Raw genomic sequence first — 11511 nt, 5'->3', positions numbered from 1 at the left:
ACATATAAATACTTGTTGGAGCCATCACTTAAAAAGATAAAAGAACTTTCCTCCGCTTGAAGGAAAATTATGGAAAAGCCAAATCACATTGTGGGAGAGTAAGATCTTAACTAATTAGAGAAACAAGTCTAATGTTTTAGGATTATGATCATCTAGAGTTTTTAGGGTAACACTACCATAGAGTTCTTAAAATATTATCAATTCGTTTTGAAATGTGTAGATTATATTTGACTATGTCATCAATAATTTAAAAATTATTGTGTGTGTGTGTGTATTTTTCAATATTGATGATATGTTAAAATTCAATTTACTAATTTCAAAATTAATGAAAAGAATTTAAGAACAATAAATCTAACTAACAACACAACAAATTTCACAAATGTTGAAGTTGTAGGTTGTGATTAGTGTACAATAAAAATAATGTCAATAATAGTTTTATATGAAAATAACATTACACTAATAACAATTTAACAAGAATGTAAACCGTAAGATTTATATAATCCAATAATTTAATTTAGACCTAGGGCAGTAAGCAAATGGATTCAAACAAACTAACAACCCCCATCGAGCTAACTAAAAAAAAGTTTATCAAAAAACAAACTATTTAAATAAATAAATAAAAAAAAGACACAACTTGTATTCGGTGTAATAATACACACAACATACACGTTAAGATTTAGATTTTAGAAATAAATCAAATCTTAACGTGTTAAATGCACATGACACAAGCCATAATTCTTTTTTTTTTTTTTTTTTTTTTTTTGAGAGTGAAAGGTTTTTTTTTTTTTGGAGAAGGAGTAATTTCCTAATTCTATTTATTCTTCTCTTTCTTCGGTTTTTGCACTTTTTTTTTTTTTTTTCCTTTCGTACAAAAACTAGTGCACCGGTGTTTGAATTCCATTTTTTTGATGGACTGATAGTCATGAGGTGAAAATAGTAAACAAACCAAAATAAATAAATCGGAATACAAAAAGATTTTCAACTAGTGTACTGTTGCTTAGGACTATCACGTATTGAAATGAAAATAAAAAAAGAAACTTGTTTTACTTTTAATTGAAGCGATGTCACATACACACACGTAATAATAATAATAATAATAATAATAATAATAATAATAATAATAATAATAATAATAATAATAATAATAATAATAATAACTAGTCGCTAACCCGTGCAATGCACGGAAAAGTTTTTAGTAACTATAAGATTTTAGCAAATCAAATGCTTTAAAATTTGAAAATCTTATAGAACTTACATTAGCACTCATCAATTTGTTTACAAAGTCAATGCTAAATAGATCTACAAATTGCATTCTCATATCCTTTGTCATTTGCAAAGTGACAGGACTCCTTTCATTATGGTTTGCATCCTTCTATCCTTCAAAGGCTTTAAAAAGTGCCATGTGGTCACTGCATAAGAATGTGTATAAGGTTATACAAAATTCTGTCATTATAATCAACATCCTAAAACTAACATCCAATCCAAAAATGTGTAACCAATGTTACACATCACTTAGTGTAAGTAAAGCCAATAAAAATTACCAAAAAAGGAAAACCATTTTGCTGGAAACATCACAATGACCAATAAATTAGATAGAAATATAAAATTAAACAAACTCATTTCCAACATGTATCTATGAAAACTCAAAAATATATAACAAATTTTCTTCTATCTTCATTTAATAAAGAAAAATGATAAGAAACTGTTATTCTAACTTTTATAAATTGCACTTATATCTATCACTTTCATCGAACTATTTGATTAACAGGAATACAAACAACACTTAGTGTAAGTAAAGCTAATGAAAGTCACCAAAAAGGGAAAACCATCTTGCTCACAGAGACCAATAAATTAGACAGAAATATAAAATTAAACAAACTCATATACAAACACGTATCTATGAAAAACTAAAATATATATATAACAAATTTTCTTCTATCTTCATTTAATAAAGACAAATGATAACAAAATGTTATTCTAACTTTCATAAATTGCACTTATATCCTTTTCTATAAGCAAGCAAAAAATACATAGCTCAAGTTGTAATAACAAAATTGGAAAATTCTTAATGGAAGAAGATAAGCTATCTATGAATTCAGCTATAGATATAATAGGCATATGAAAGCAACAATAACACCAATCAATCGATTATCCAACCTAGCACACACTATTTAGGTAGCTTCCCTAGTGAATTAGGCTACAATTAATTGCACAAATTGGCCTTGATACCAACTGTGCTTTCAGTGTTAGATGCTCAGGCCTTTTTTGAGAAATTACACTGCCTCTTTTAGGTTTTTAATTTTGATGTAAATCTTTTTTTATATATAAATAATTACGATAGGATTTTATATATATATATATATATATATATTATTTATGTACATAGACAAATAGTTAACCCTATACTAAAAAAAAATTCAGAAATTTAGTACAGAGGCAAACGAATACCATACCTTTAACCTTGATTCGAATGGAGGAAAAGACTGAAGAGAAAGGCAATAAAAAAGTAGAAATTAATCAGGAATATTAAATCTAAATAAAAGTGAATGGAAGAACAAAAATTAAGAATGAAATCTGCTTTAAAACAGCAAACGAATGTACAAAGAATTAAATCTGTTGCTGTTTGGTATTCATTGAAAGCTGCTATTTTAAATTTGTTGCAGGGAAGGAACAACACAAATGTACAAAGAATTATAAATTGAACAGCCATGAATTGGTTTGGTACACAGAAAATATATATATTAAAAAATAGAATAAACATCATCACAAAAGCTATTTATAAAATAATGGTTCTAGAGTCCTAATTAAATTTGTTTACAGTTACAGATTTCTAAACAAATTTGATCACCAAAGCTTATCTACAAAAATAAATGAAAAAAAAAACACTAATTTCTAATCAAAACATTAACATTCAAACTCTCTCATGTTTCTAACCATATATTTGCTGTGTGTTTAGAAGAGAGCATACCCAAACAACCTTCAAGGATCCTTTGTTGTTTCTTGAAATAATTAGATATCCAGTTTCTTTTTCCTACAATTAAATGCATAAGATGAATGAATGCATCAGAAATCATCAAATTTTGATTTTTTGCTTTCCAAAAGACTTAACATCATGTATGTCAAAGAATAAGCTTAACATCTGCTAGAATAGCTTAAAAAGAATAATTGCTGGAGTTTCACTACAATTCTACTATAAAACAAAACAACATAAAATCAAAATAAAGACATGAACCTGTAGAATTTCTTCCTTTGTGTCAGATTTTGAAGGTTGGGAGGCTCTTCAATACTATTTGCACTTTCTTACAAAACCTGTAGAATTTGCGTTACTAAAGAAGTCATTTTTTAAATGTAAAAGCAAAATTCATGATTATTTAATAGACGTTCGAACGTAAATTATAACCATAGCTAGATCAGAATGACCAAATATAACATTATTATGAATATTGATCATAATTCAGGTGTGTGTGTATATATATATTTTTTTTTTGAAAACTCATAAATTCAGGTATATAATTACAAGTTTCGAAACATATACAGGCTACAGCAAACCTCTATCAAGTAAAAAAAAGTTTTACCTGTGAATGAGATAGAAAAGAAAAAAAACTGATGAAAGTTGTGAGCATTAGAGCACCATGACCAAATCCATGATAATAAAAGGAAATTAATTATGAGATACAAACCTCCATTGACAACGAAATTGAGAAAGTGGAAAACCTTCTGCGTGGTCCATCTATATTCTGGTACTCTCAATTGTATCCGAATTAATTGAACCTTAAACCACATAATAATAATAATAATAATTAATTTTACGTAATTACCAAATTCCAATTGAAAATTAAATATTCTTCTTAAATAAATAATAAAAACCTAAGCGGTGAAATTTAAAATTAAAAAAAAAAAAGGTACCAGAGCTACGAAGTAGACGATGCCGAAGAAAGCAGCGAGGATGTGATAAAAACGAATTTCAATTCTATGAGTGTTTCCCTGACTTCAACAAAAAAGAATAGAGAGAAAAAGGGGATAGGAATTGAAATCCCTAAATTGACAAAAAAAAAAAACTAATTAAAGAAGAAATCCTTAAATTGACAGAAAAACCTAATTAAAGAGAATAGGAAAAGAGATTATTCATAGATTAATTGAGAGATACCGAGATAGAATGCGCTGATATGGAGGTTGGGTCAAAGATTGAAAACGTTGGCTCCCATGGTCATGCCCTTGCAAGCTTTCTGCAAAATAGCTTGGATCTGTGTGTGTTTGAGAGAGTGAAGATGTTCTGCGTTTGGTGAGTAATGTTTAAAGGAGAGGTTCTGGGTTTGGTTTTGTCGAAAGGAGAGGTTCTGCCGTTCTGCCCTTGCACTGTTGCTCTAGGTTTAATTATATTATATATTTAATTAAAAGAAATAAATCAGATTTAAAAATTAGAAAGCACTGTTGCTCTAGGTTTTGCCGTTTTGTGTTGTTGCTCTAGGTTTAATTATATTATATATTTAATTAAAAGAAATAAATCAGATTTAAAAATTAGAAAAAAAATGCTGACGTGAAAAATTGAAAAGAAATAAATCAGATTTAAAAATTAGAAAAAAAATGCTGACGTGGAAAATTGTGGGAGCGGCAGAGGCTTCGGTTTTATATATATATATAGATAATAATAATAACAATAACATCTGTAGGGCACCACAAATTTAGAATTTTCCGATAACAATCCATTTGTTTTAAGGAAAAATCTTATGTAAATATAGATTTTGTTTTTTTTCCTTCATATTTTCGTATGCTTGGTAACATCAAAAAAGAATTGGGTAAAGAAAAATTGTCTCTTAATTTATATTATTTTGTTTAGCATGAGATAGAGTTATTTTTCGCTAAAAAAATTGTTTGTGTGAGAGTAAAGAAGGCAAGGAGATTTTCTTTAACCCCGAAACATATACACAAAAGAAAATTAGATCGGGTTTTCTCTAATAATAAATTGTTTTGGGTACAACAATCACAGGTAGTTTGGTGATTGAAGATTTCAAGTGAGTTTATACTATTCTTAGAGAGGTATTATTGTATTTGGTATGGATCTCAAGTTAGGCATAGACTTAAGAGCATATTATAATTGATTTGATAATATTGAATAGGTAGGCACATTGTCGAATCACATAAATCTTGTCTTGTGTGATTGTTTCTTTTGGCTCATATTTTCTCTATTTTTCACACCTCACAAATCTAGGAATTGGGTTAAATTTCTAACAAAAATGATATAGTTTTTTTAAAAATATTTTTTTTTGGAAAATAATTCATTTTCCAAAATGTTAATGTCGAAACAAACTTAGGGTTAGTGTCCACTTAGATGACTTTTCCCATGACGAAGATATTTAGTCCTTGATAAAATTTGTGTAGTGTATGAATTTCTTAGAAGAGTATTGAATATCTTTAGAGTGTAGAAAAGTATTGAGAATTTGTCAAGTATGTAGATTACATGAAGTATAAAAATTATGAGAAATATGAAGATCAGAGGCTATGAAGGTCAAAGGTTATGGCTGTTTGACAAATTATTCTCGTTGTAATATAGGCGTTGTGTTATATGGTGATGAATGCACTCTTTCTTTCTTTCTTTTCTTTTTTTTTTTTTTTTTTTTTGTGTTTGAGGAGGACCGGGGGGGGGGGGGTGTGAAGTGATGGTTAAGAAACTCAATATGAGAAGCCTGGAGAGGGTTTGATTCATTAGGTAAAAGGTCTTCGACCACTTTTCTAGTTTTTACTAAGAACTAATGTGTGGGAATATATATAAATATTATATAATGGGGTGTAATATACAAAAAAAAGAACAATTACTTCAAGTATTGTCTATATATAAAAATAAAAAATAAAAAAAGATTTCTACAAGTTTTTTTTTTCTTTTTAACTGAACAAATATATCATTCTATTATTTTTTGTGTATTTGATTCATATTTATTTAAGGTGAATTATATTCGTATAACTTAAATTTTCTTAATATACAACTAAAATTTATAAGTTTCAAATTTATTATTCAAAATTTTCATCTCTTAAGGAATATGGAGATTATCATAGTGATCAAAACTCATCACAAAATTACAATGTTATCTTAATCAAAATTAAAATTAAACCAGAGGAATAAAAGATAAACTTTATAATAATTTATTACTCAAACAATTGGTAGACATATTCAAATTTATAGCCATGTAGATTGTATTTTGATATAAATTCAAATTCCAATTTCCAAAAAAAAAAAAAAAAAAACTAAGTATTAATCGAAACCAAAATTTAACCAAAGCTATAAAAGAGAGATAAAAGACAAAATAATAATAATAATGATAAGTATTAACCCAAAAAAGCTATAAAAGAGAGATAGAAGACTTTGTGAAAGGAAATATCAAAACACATACTAAAAAAACCATCAACCTTATATAGAGTTATAAGAAGAAAAAAATATCCACTGAGAGAGAGAGAGAGAGTACTCAGTTTCTATGTGGGAAAATATGGATTGAATTGGAGAAATTATATCAAATTTATACAAAATAAAATGGGTAGAAGAAGAGTCAAAATATAAGAAAGAAAAAAGGATGAAAAAAGTGCAACGGAAAAGTAAAAAGTAGTGGGAAGATAAAGAGCAAACATGGAGGAAAAAAGTTAGAAGAAAAATAATAGTAGGTGTGGGCTACTAGGAAGAGGAAGAGTTTAGTTTTTTTTTTTTTTTTTTAAGAATAGGAAGAAAAAACATTTTAAAAGAGAAAAGAAGACGTAGAAAATAAATGGATGATGTGGCCATTGATGTAGCTTAATAGAAGCATAGCAACAACAAATAATACGCTTTAGTTTTTAGATATATATATATAAATGAAAAAAAAAAAAAAAGGTGTTTGTCTAGATATTTGGTCAGATTTCCTAACTAGTACAAAGTATTTAGACAGCTAGACCTTTATTAAGAATGGCAAAATTGCCTTTTTCAAGCCATTTGGTTAGGTTTTTTGATTAGTGCAAGGTGCTTAGATGGCTAGACCTGTATATGATTTGTAATTTAGTTGGATTTCCTATAGGGCATTTAGAATGTTGGACTTGTGAATGATTAGTAATTTGATGAATATATAATTTACGATTAAGTTTTGGAAAGAGCAATCAGGAGTTTCCTTATTGTAAGTGTTGTCAAATCAAATGTGAGGACACTGACCAAAATACATGCTTTACATACTAGCTCATCTGAGGTCAACAATTTGAAAAAGACATGCCAAGCTTCATATCAATCTGTCAAAAATGTGAGTCTTGACTCTACGCCATTTGAGCCCCCTATGAAGAACTTCATTTTTCTTTTCTTCTAGCTTGTAATAGAGAGAAATTCTATTTAGCAAATCTAATTTCCCTTAAGTAACAAATTGCTTTCTATGTCAATGGGTCTCTCAAGCTTGTATGCTCACTCTTTTGATGCTTCTTGTCTTCTAGTAAATTGAGCTTTGCAAGTAAGGCCATGTAAGGGAGAGAATCGAGGAGTTATTATAACATACAGTAATATCACTTAACCCAAAACTTAAACTTATGAGTTTAGGTCCAACTATATTATTGTAATCACTCATTCTTCTTATTATTATTTAATGTGAGACTTCACTCACACATATATTATTATTGGGTCTCATGAAGTTTCTTATTTTGCATATATATGAAGTTTTATTGGGAAGGCCAATTCCACAAGATGTGAGAGAAATGATATGGGTCAAGAGCCTTAATTTGTTAATACAATATATGGCCATGAGATAAATCCGTATTTTAGTCGTTTCAGAGTGTTTTAGAAAACTATTTTGTGAAATCATGACTTTTAAGACCCAATTTATTATATAGGATTAATCTTATGTCCATACAAGGCATGACTTAATCAAGAATTGGATATAAAATAAAAAATATTTCAATAATATAAATATAAATTATTAAAATAAATAGTAAAACTAAAAGAACAAAAATTACTTCAAGTTACGTGACAAGTGCACATTGTATACATCCAAGTTTTTATAAAACCAAAGATTATACTAAATTATAAAATAATTAGAAATTTAAAATAAAATAAAAACCTTTTAAATATCTTTAGACTTTTGATTATTGAGTTTAATCAGAATAAGATTCATTTTTTATAACAACAAAAAAACAGTGATAGAGTTTCACCTGAAGTAGACTATTGTTAATAATCGTAATGTACTTCTAAGGATTTACATTGTAAAATTACATTGTACAGCTTGTAATACTTTCATTTTGCCATATAATTTCACATGTAAGGATTATTTTTTTTGGTGGGTTTTAGTCACAATTTATGTGAATTCCTGTTGCTTTTAACTAATAGAGATATAAATTGGTACATGTGTAGCTTCAAAATTTACAGATCTTGTCTCTACGCAATTGGAATGCAATTTCATTTGATGGGATTCAAGGTTTGTCAAATTTGGAAGAATTAGAAATTAAAAATTGTGGAGGAATCCAAGAGGTGATTAAGCTTGAAGGGCTTCTTACTATAAAAGGAGAGCAACAAGATCTATTGCTCCCAAGATTGAAGAAAATGTTGTTGATTGATCTACTTGAACTGAGGTGCATATGGAAGGGCACAACTGAACTTATAAATCTCAACAATCTTGAAGATTTAAAAGTCATCAGATGCAAAAAATTGACACATCTCTTCACACCGGCCCCCACTCAAAGCTTACAAAAGTTGAAATTTCTTGAAATTGAAAGGTGTGACGAATTGGAGCATCTAATTGTTGAAAATGCAGAAGAACAGGTCTTATCAGAGAGTCATCCCCAACCTTTATGCTTCCCTAAACCAAATGTGGTCAAAGTCAAGGTCGGAAGTTGCAATAAATTGAAGTGTCTCTTCCATGTGGATCGTTGGAATGCAGTTTCCATTTTTTTGAGATTAGAAGAATTGGAATTGAAGAACTGTGGAGGATTGCAGGAGGTGTTCAACTTTGAAGGTTTTCTTACCAGAGAAGGAGAACAACAAGATGAGTTTTTCCCAAGACTGAGGAATATGTTCTTGGTTAAACTACATGAATTGACATATATATGGAAAGGTCCAACTAAACTTATAAATCTCAACAATCTTGAATATTTAAAAGTCAAAGGGTGCACAAAATTGACGCATCTCTTCACACCGGCCCTCGCTCAAAGCTTACGAAAGTTGAAATTTCTTGAAATTGAAAGGTGTGACGAATTGGAGCATATAATTGTTGAAAATGTAGAAGAACAGGTCTCATCAGAGAATCATCTCCAACCTTTATGCTTCCCTAAACTGGAAATAGTCAATGTCAGATACTGCAATAAATTGAAATATCTCTTCCCCATGACCATCGCTGATAGTCTTTTAGAACTAAAGATTCTCAGAGTAATAGAAAACTCTCAATTAATGGAAGTATTCACACATGAAGGAGACGCTGGAGTTCAGAAAGATGTAACGCTCCCTCAACTAGAATTGATGGGACTCAAAGTTCTACCAAGCCTTGTTAACTTCTGCCCAAACAACTATCAGTTTATACTGCCAAAATTGCGGGAGTTAAGAGTGGAAAGCTGTGAGAAGATGAGGACGACTTTTACCCATACTCCAGACAGAAGTGTGCTTATAAATGGAGAGGTAATCCAATATTCCTGCCTTTTTTTTTTATTATCTGTTCACTAAATTAGAGTCAATTATAGTAGTAGTATACATATTACTAATTTACTACTAATAATAATTATTTGATTTATAACACCAAATATCCTATGTTGTGTATGTGCTTAATTATAATCAACCCTCACTGATAACTGATAAGTACCGTTTGTCTAGTTGGGAGCTTGAGACGAATTTTATTATATTTTAAAAATGTTATTATTATTTTATTTATTTCCCCTTGCGTTGCCAGAATATATAAATGCTTGTTGGCTTGCGATTTGGTTGTTCAGGTAGCCCAGATAGACAGGTTTCAACAATTTCTCCAGTGCTTTCCACATGCCCTGCCAACAACGATATAACATGGACAGGTTTTAACTTTTAACTGCACGAACCTTTTATTATATGTAATTTATTTTTTCCTTATTTCTTACTTTGACAAAATAAACTATTGTTGTGTTCAATTGATTTAGATGTGGAAGACATTGATCGTATAGATGCAATCTATTTTCGCTTAGATGATGATTTGGATTTATTATGATCTTTTCTACACACGTGGCTTAAATTTGTGGCGGGCTCATGGATGGATGGACGTGCTACTTCTGTAGAGGTCTCCGTCCTCAAAATATTCTCATCTCTGTATTTCACTACTCTTTTGCTTTCTATTTATTTGATGTGTGTGTTTTATTTTATTTTATTTTTTTATAGATAATGTGTTTTTTCTTTTCATTTCTTGAACAAGAGACAAATATTTGTACAACTTTTTTTAAGTGATAATATATGATTAGAACATCATTTTTACATTTTTTATTATACACCAATAACGTACGACAGATATCCAACAAATATTTCATTCTATACAGACATCCAATCTAAAAGGGATCATAAAAATCTTATTTAGATTTTAATTGGCATTCCAATTTGTCTTATAATAATAGGGCTATGATTTAACAGATTAAAATAAACATTTAGGATGCTTTTGAATAAAATATTTAAATGAGAAAACAATTGCTTCTTTCAAAGAACGTGAAATGTATACAATCTAAAAACTGTCGGCTTGAATTTTCTCAAACCTTAATTGCATGTCTCTCATTCGCATGCATTGTCAACACTTCAATATACAGAGCTTGTTATTCAGAAGTGGTGTGGCAAAATGTAAGAGTTAAAGATCTCTTTGAAGTGGCTTGTGGAGTGGTTGTGAGAGAAGAGAAAACTTCTCTTTGTATTAGGTGTGACCCCAAACTTTATATTGAGTCCCAACTTTTGTATTGAGAGAGAACTTTCTATTTGTAAGAGAGAACAATTTGTGACTTGTGAGGGTTATATTACACCATTTTGTATTCTCCACCTTTATTAGTGAAAATATCTTCTGTCGATGCCCTTGGATATAGGCTAAAAGCCAAACCACATAAATTCTTGGTGTTTTCTCTTGTGTGTGCTTGTATCTATTTTCTTGTCAATTTTTCCTCATTCCTATTATTTATTTGGTGATATCTTTCAAAGGTCTATAATATTTTCACCATCAATCTTGTGTGGAGTGCTATCTAGAAGCATTTTCTTGCAACAATTTGGTAGTAGAGCTTCTGCTATTTAGAACAAAAACAAATTGTATATACAGAGAGATTTGAAGACTTTGCCACTAATAAATCAATAACAAGAATTACAACAAATCCAAGTCTAAAATAACATTGGCATTCGAGTACAACTTTGTTGCCATGACATCCTTGAATACTGGCTGCATTAAGATTTCTGTAATTCTCATATGATGGCTGTAAGCCTGCAACATAATGTTTCAAACCCACCTTCATTAACTTACAATTTACAACCATCATTGTACTAGTCATGTATTTTAATGTTTTAATATATTCACCATTCTTAAAAATCATGGAGTT

At 29.3% G+C, this 11511-nt stretch overlaps 1 long non-coding RNA gene across 1 annotated transcript; it reads right to left on the bottom strand.

Moving 5' to 3' along the window:
- Positions 1 to 1325: 1325 nt before the first annotated feature.
- On the bottom strand, positions 1326 to 3111 carry LOC115955300. Its single transcript, XR_004084089.1, has 3 exons — positions 2969 to 3111; positions 2454 to 2483; positions 1326 to 1409 (listed from the first exon to the last, which is right to left on the bottom strand). It is a non-coding gene; the product is annotated as an uncharacterized LOC115955300 (long non-coding RNA).
- Between the last annotated feature and the right edge of the window lie 8400 nt (positions 3112 to 11511).

Source organism: Quercus lobata, chromosome 8 (assembly GCF_001633185.2).
Source record: "Quercus lobata isolate SW786 chromosome 8, ValleyOak3.0 Primary Assembly, whole genome shotgun sequence".
NCBI lineage: Eukaryota > Viridiplantae > Streptophyta > Magnoliopsida > Fagales > Fagaceae > Quercus > Quercus lobata.
This window is presented reverse-complemented; position numbering and strand designations above follow the sequence as displayed.